A 7,843-nucleotide genomic window follows, 5' to 3' on the forward strand; every position below is an offset into this window, starting at 1 on the left:
AGCTGTACAGATTATTTCGTCACCCAAGTACTAAGCCTAGTATCCATTAGTTATTTTTCCTTATCCTCTCCCTCCTCCAAACCTCTGTCCTCAGGTAGGTCCCAGTGTGCGTTGTTCCCCTCTATGTGTCCATCTGTTCTCATCACAAAAATCAACTTTAAACCCTAAATTTAGAGATAATAGCCATTAAAATTTTAGCCCATTTACTTCCAATATTTTTGAATATATATATACACAAATATATATACTTTGCACAGTTAAGATTATACTGTTTATGTATTTCTACATCGTGAAATGTTTTTATCTGCTTTATATTATTGATTTTTTTACATCTTTACTTACTTTCTATAAATACCATTTATAAAGGCTGAATAAATATTTCATCGTGTTAACTTAGCACTCCCTTATTATTGGATATTATATTAATTTAAAAATGTTGTAATGAAATTTGTTGTGCATAAATATTTAGAAGTAGAAATACTGGTCAAAAAGATAACCTATTTTCAAAATTGTTTTTGATATATCTATTGTCAAATTGTTTTCTGAGAAGATTATGCCAATCAATGTACATTAACCAATACTAATGGGATTAATCTCATCACATCATTGCCAAAGATGAAGAGCATCATTAAGTGCTGAAAAGTCTTGTGTTTTTTATTGAACATTGTTGTCTGTCAGTCACTTACATTTCTGTTTTGTGAATTGTTTATTCCTATTCTCTTTTTGTCTATTTGTTTATGAAGAATTTAATGTTTTTCATATCAGGGATAGTAATTTTTAAAGGTAAAATATTAGCTTATGTATTAAATTTAGTTTTAGAGAGCAGCTTCTAGGAATACATCTAGTCTGTTAGTCAAATAGTTTAGCCTTTATCATTTTTACAAATATTATGATGAAAAAATGCAGGTTGCAATGATCTTGTCATTCTGCTTATCAAAGGGCTTTAATGGTGGTGGCTGTGATCCCAGCACTTTGGGAGGCTGAGGTGGGTGGATCACTTGTGGCCAGGAGTTCCAGAGCAGCCTGGCCAACATGGAGAAACCCCATCTCTACTAAAAATACTAAAAATTAACTGGGCATGGGGGCACGTGTTTGTAATCCCAGCCACTGGAGAGGCTGACCACATCTGGGAAAATCTTACAGCTGGCTGGTGTGGTATGGTTACTCCCTGACCTCAGTGGGCCCTCAAATTTTCCTACTTTCTGCAATGATTACTTCACGTTTTCACCAACTTTTCTCAACTCTTCCACCCACCACCTCCCTACTTTCTCTTAGAATATCACATTGTCTTCTGCTCTACAGAAAAAATAGAAGCCAGGGCAATAGCTGCCTCAAATTTCCACCCCTAAATCTTAAACTCACCCTTATCTAGCAACCCATTTCTTCTCTTCTTTGCTTCTTTTGTAGTGCAAAATGTATCTCCTCCCATATAAGGCAAGCCCTCCACCTGTACTCTCTTAAACCCTCCTGCCTGCAGGCACCTTGCTCTAGAGCAGTGGTGCTAAAGCATAAGTGTGCATCAGAATCATTTTCAGGTAGTTTTTTAAAACCCTGGGGCCCACCCCCAGAGTTTCTGATTTGGTTGGCATGAGTGAGGCCAGAGAGTCTGCATTTCTAACAAGTTCCCAGGTGATGCTGACACTGCTTGTTCAATGACCACACTTTGTGAATCAATACGTATATTAGAGTTTTCCAGAAAAACAGAAGCAATAGGATATACATATATAGAAAGAGATTTATTACAAGGAATTGGCTTGTGGCGTTATGGAGGCTGCCATGTCCCAAGATCTGCAGGGTGAGTCAGCAAGCTGGAGACTCAGGAGAGACAATAGTGTAATTCTAGTCAGAAGGCTGGCAGGCTTGAGACCTGGAAAGAGCCAATATTTCAGTTTGAGTCTAATGGCAGGAAAAAAAACTGATATCGCAGTTTGAAGGCAGGCAGGCAGGCTGGAGGAATTCTCTCTCACTTAGGGGAGGGTCAGCCTCTTTTATTCTGTTCAGAACAAAATACTGATTGGATGGAGCCTACCCACATTAGGGAGGGCAATCTGCTTTTACCAGGTTAAATATTAATCTCATCCAGTAACACCTTCATGGAAATGCTCAGATTAAAGTTTGACCAAATATCTGGGCACTTGTGGCCCAGTCAAGTTGACACTTAAAACTAACTGCCACATTCATAGGCATAGGCAAAGACTTCATGAATAAAACACTAAAAGCAATGGCAACAAAAGCCAAAATTGACAAATGGGATCTAATTAAACTAAAGAGCTTCTGCACAGCAAAAGAAACTATCACCAGAATGAACAGGCAACCTACAGAATGGGAGAAAATTTTTGCACTCTATCCATCTGACAAAGGGCTAATATCCAGAATCTACCAGGAACTTAAATAAATTTACAAGAAAAAAACAAACAACTCCATCAAAAAGTGGGCAAAGGATATGAACAGACACTTCTCAAAGGAAGACATTTATGCAGCCAACAAACATATAAAAAAAAGCTCATCATCACTGGTCATTAGAGAAATGCAAATCAAAACAACAGTGAGATACTATCTCATGCCAGTTAGAATGGAAATCATTAAAAAGTCAGGAAACAAGGGATGCTGGAGATGATGTGGGTAAATAGGAACACTTTTACTTTGTTGGTGGGAGTGTAAATTAGTTCAATCGTTGTGGAAGACAGTGTGATGATTCCTCAAGGATCTAGAACCAGAAATACCATTTGACCCAGCAATCCCACTACTGGGTATATACCCAAAGGATTATAAATCACTCTACTATAAAGACACATGCACATGTATGTTTATTGCAGCACTGTTCACAATACCAAAGACTTGGAAGCAACCCAAATGCCCATCAATGATAGACTGGATAAAGAAAATGTGGCACCTATATACCATGGAATACTACACAGCCATAAAAAAGGATGAGTTCATGTCCTTTTCAGGGACATGGATGAACCTGGAAAGCATCATTTTCAGCAAACTAACACAAGAACAGAAAACCAAACACCACGTGTTCTCACTCCTAGGTGGGAGCTGAACAATGAGAACACATGGTCACAGGGAGGGGAACATCACACACCAGGGCCTATTGTGGTGGGGGTGTCTAGGGGAGGGATAACATTAGGAGAAATACCTAATGTAGATGACAGGTTGATGGGTGCAGCAAACCACCATGGTACATGTGTACCTATGCAACAAATCTGCACGTTCCGCACATGTATCCCAGAACTTAAAGTATAATTAAAAAAAAAGACAAAAAAAGAAAGCTAACCATCACATTACCCTGTAGATAATCCCCTTTCTACTGTGTTCTTTGTCCTTGATTGTCTGTCACATTTTCCCATTCACTAAAGATGCCCAAGCTTTTCCACCTGTATAAAATACTACTGCCAAGCCAAAATCTTCTTACTTTAAACTCATATTATCTTTCAGCTGTCTTCATACATCTCTCCTTCCCTTCACACCCCAAATTTAGTGTTCTTTTGGGCTGTCTCCTAGGCTCTATGATGTTCTATAAACTACGTAGGATTTCAGGCAGTCTCGTTTACTTTCACTGCCTCAATAACTGTTTATATGCTGATTTACCCTCATGTGTATCTTGGCTGAGCTTCACACCCATATATTCCAGTCTTTCTTGATATCTTATTTGCATACTTTTTGTCAGGAGCCTCAACATCAGCTTGCTTATGACTGAACTCATCATCATTTCCCTTCTCCTCCCTCTTCCTATGAATTTGCCCCCGTGGCACATTTCCCTGCGTCATTAGGAACATTTAGTTTCCCCAGTTAAAGCCTTGGCAATTATTCATCCCACTTCTCTTTCTCTATTTTTTTATATCCGATTTGTAACAAAAATCTCATACATGATGACTTCTAAATATCTCTCAAATGTATTTATGTCTCTTCATTGCCACCGCCACCATCCTAATTTAGACCATCATTATATTTTTACTGGCCTGCTAAAAATCGCCTCCTAAAATCACCTCCCTGCCTTTATTTCTTATTCCTCTCCAGTTCATTCTGTCTCCAAAGCCAGAATGATCTTTGATGTCACATATGATCATCTTTCTCTCATGATTAAAAACCTCAGTGACTTCCATTTGCCTTTAGGTTAATGGCCTCACAACTTAAGAGCTTGAGATAACCTTAAAGCTTTCTAAGATCTGCCTAGCACTCTGGCAAAGAAAGATGCTGTCTGTTTCTCTTAGCTTTCTGTCCCATCAATATTAGGCTTCTTTTAGGTCCCAATTCTCAAAATACTCACCCTTTACTCTAGGCCTTTGAACACGTTGCTCTCTGCGGAAACAAGCTGTATCTCTCACATCCAAGACTCCTCTATTTCCTCCCTTGGCCCTGCCCATATTATGATTAGGTGGGGTTGTTACTGTTTATGAAACTCATCTGTCAAATAGGGTACCTCATTTAATCCTGAGAGGGAGATTGGCTGGTCTGAAATGAATAAAAAATGCATGTAAAATATCCCACATAATGCCTACCATATAAGATGCTCAATAGATAGAAATTATTTTCTCTAACTTATATATATATCACTTCTGTTGACATCAATCTCGTCCACTAGTTTGGAAATCTCCAAATGCTTTTATTCCTTTCCAAGTCCTGGTGTCATGCTTTTAAACGTAGTAATTATAATATTGACTTTTTAATTAGAATATTGATATAAAGAGGTATTGCCAATTCAGAAATGATTTTTACAAGTTTTGTGGCCAAATATTTCCTTTAGAGTATTGAATCAGATTTCTGAAATGCATGAAAATTCATTCTTATTGACTAAGGCCTTTTCTTGGGCCATTAAAATGTCGTATTTTCTCAGTTAAAAGGTACATTGGAGAGATTCAACATATGTACCACATACAAAGTGGTTCTGTTTCACATCATCTAAAAACAGGCAAATTCATGACTTTAAGGCAGAAGACATAATTGTGTGATATAAATAGCTATAATTTAAGATTTCTATGTATGTATGAATCATAATTAGTAACCTACATTTTGAGACAGAGGTATAAAACATTACTGATCTCACATGGGTACAGGCAAGACTTTACTCATAAAATTTACTACTTGTGCTCAGTTTTAGATAAAAAGTGCTCAGTTTTAGATAAAAAGACGCAGAATGCCATTCACATACACGATTAAAATCTCATAAGTGCCTAAACAGAATTCTCAGAACAAAAGAAACCCTGAGATTTTCTCTAGGCTGTGATAAATTAGCAAGTTGAAAAGTAAAAATCTCAGTAATACCTAGTATTAGCTCATAGGCCACACAAATGGGTTGAATAAATTCACCTCTAAACAACTGGATTTTATTAACTGACTTGTACAGATGGATATAGGCATGGTGGATGATCATGTTAGCATCTCTGAAAAATACATATGTCACTTTAAAACCTTCTGGGAAGGACAAACCTAGAATTCTTGCAAAACTGCAATGACAGTGACATAGAAAACATGTATAAGATAAAGAAGCAACTCAAATTGTAAAGGGGAAGAATCTCAAGTCACACCATATAGACCAGGTCACGTGGCTCTACTATTGCACGATAATTTGACACTTGAATCTCCAGGCCACATTTCATACTCTCCTTTTAGATGAGTATGGTACTTTTTGCTCTATGCAGATATGTGAGCAGGCATAGTTCTCATTTCCTAATGAGCAACAGATACTCCCAGTGCGTAAATTAAGCTCTTTTGGAATCCACTACCATGCCACAAGGGTGTTATTCAGTGCATTGAAGTAGTAATTTACTAAATGGGACCCTCATGGCCCAAAAGAGTTCACGCAGCTTCTCAAATGCCTACCTTAACCAGGCAATGGTTTATGGTCTGGAGAACCAAATGAGTGTTCAATTATACTATTACATTTAGAAAAGGAGACTTTTTTTTTCCTAGAAATTTTAGCTCCACTTTATGCTTTAGCTCAAAGTCAGGTTATTTTTAACCTCCTTATTCCTACAAGAATTTTTTCTCCTTTATATTTTATATTTTGTTTCATAGCATTGCCTAAGTAGCACTCTTCTCCCTCCAGTGAATGATTCTATTGGATTTTATTTACTATGACTGTTCTCGTCATTTGAAAGAATGTTGGGAAAGATAACAAAAATTGAAAAGCTTGCTACTTGGTCTCATTCATTATACTTCCAATTCATTTTCAATGACAAATTTTCTTCTTGGAAATTAAAAAACACTTTAAAATTTTGACCACAGGTGTATTGCAATATTAATAGTGCAGTACTTTCTTTTACTTTTTTATTTCAATAGCTTTTGGGGTACAAGCGGTTTTTGGTTATATGGGTGAATTGCATAGTGTTGAAGTCTGAGATTTGGGTGCATCCTTTACCTGAGTAGTAGTGTGCATTGTACCCAATATATAGTTTTTTATCCCTCATCCCTCTCCTGCCCTCCCCCCTTCTGAGTCTCCAATGTCCATTGTGCCCTTCTACATGCCTTTGTATACCCATTCCTTAGCTCCTACCTATAAGTGAGTGAGAACATACGGTATTTGGTTTTCCATTCCTGAGTTATTTCACTTAGAATAAGGGCCTCCAACTCCATCCATTTTGTTCTTTTTTATGGCTGAGTAGTATTCCAAAGTGGGGATATATATATATATATATAATATCACATATATATGTATATCATATATCACATTTTCTTTTTGATATAATGACTTCTTTTTTCCATTGAGTAGATATCCAGTAGTGAGATTGCTGGATTGAATGGTACATCTACTTTAAATTTTTTGAGAAATCTCCATTCTGTTTTCCGTACAAGTTGTACTAATTTACATTCCAACCAGCAGTGTACAGGCATTCCCTTTTCACCACAGCCATGCCAACGTCTATTGTTTATTTGACTTTTTTATAATGGCCATTCTGGCTGGGGTAAGGTGGTATCTTATTGTGGTTTTAATTTGTATTTCTCTGATGATTGGTGATGTTGAACATTTTTTTCATGTGTCTGTTGCCCATTTATATATCTTCTTTTGAGAAATGTCTATTCATGTCATTAGCCCACTTTTTGATGAGATTATTTACATTTTTTCTTGCTGCTTTGTATTCGTTCCTTTAAATTATGGATTTTAGTCCTTTGTCAGATGCATAATATGCAAATATTTTCTCCCATTCTGTTTACTCTGATGATTATTTCTTTTTCTGTGCAGAAGCTTTTTAGTTTAGGTAGGTCCCATTTATTTATTTTTGTTTTGGTTGCATTTGCCTTTGGGGTCTGAGTCATAAATTCTTTGCCTAGGCCATTGAAGTGTAGTACTTTCTATACAGGCATTCTGCTATTGTCCAGCAATGACCACTTCAGAATTATTTTGAACTTTTGAAGGATTTTCTCTGTTAGCCAACTCTCTCCAAAATCTTTAAAAGCACAACTAAGAAAGTAAATTTAAAATTTTATGAATAATTGGCTAATCTTAAAAAGCATAACATTAGAATTCATTTCACTTTGCGTTTGAGATTTTGAATTTTATCTATTTTTGGTTAATAGGACAATATTGTTCATGTAGCAAATGTAGATGGCTAAGATGCTGTCATTTCTATATTCTCTAGGTGGCAGCTTAGCTCTACCTTTTAAGCATCTCTCTTTAGTGTTTTTCTTACTGGCATTTCACTTAAAAACTGGTAACATAATGCACAACAACATGTAAAATGAATACAGCCAAACGTAATCTGCCTGCCTTTAATGTCTTGACAAGGTTTTTCATGTAGCTTTGCCACACTGCTGATTTTAATGGAGGGATTCAGAGATAGCAGCACTGAAAAAGTGCTCTTATTTACCATTTTCCTCATATGAAGTTCAATAACTGGGT

The sequence above is a fragment of the Pongo abelii genome, chromosome 15 (assembly GCF_028885655.2).
Source record: "Pongo abelii isolate AG06213 chromosome 15, NHGRI_mPonAbe1-v2.0_pri, whole genome shotgun sequence".
Lineage (NCBI taxonomy): Eukaryota > Metazoa > Chordata > Mammalia > Primates > Hominidae > Pongo > Pongo abelii.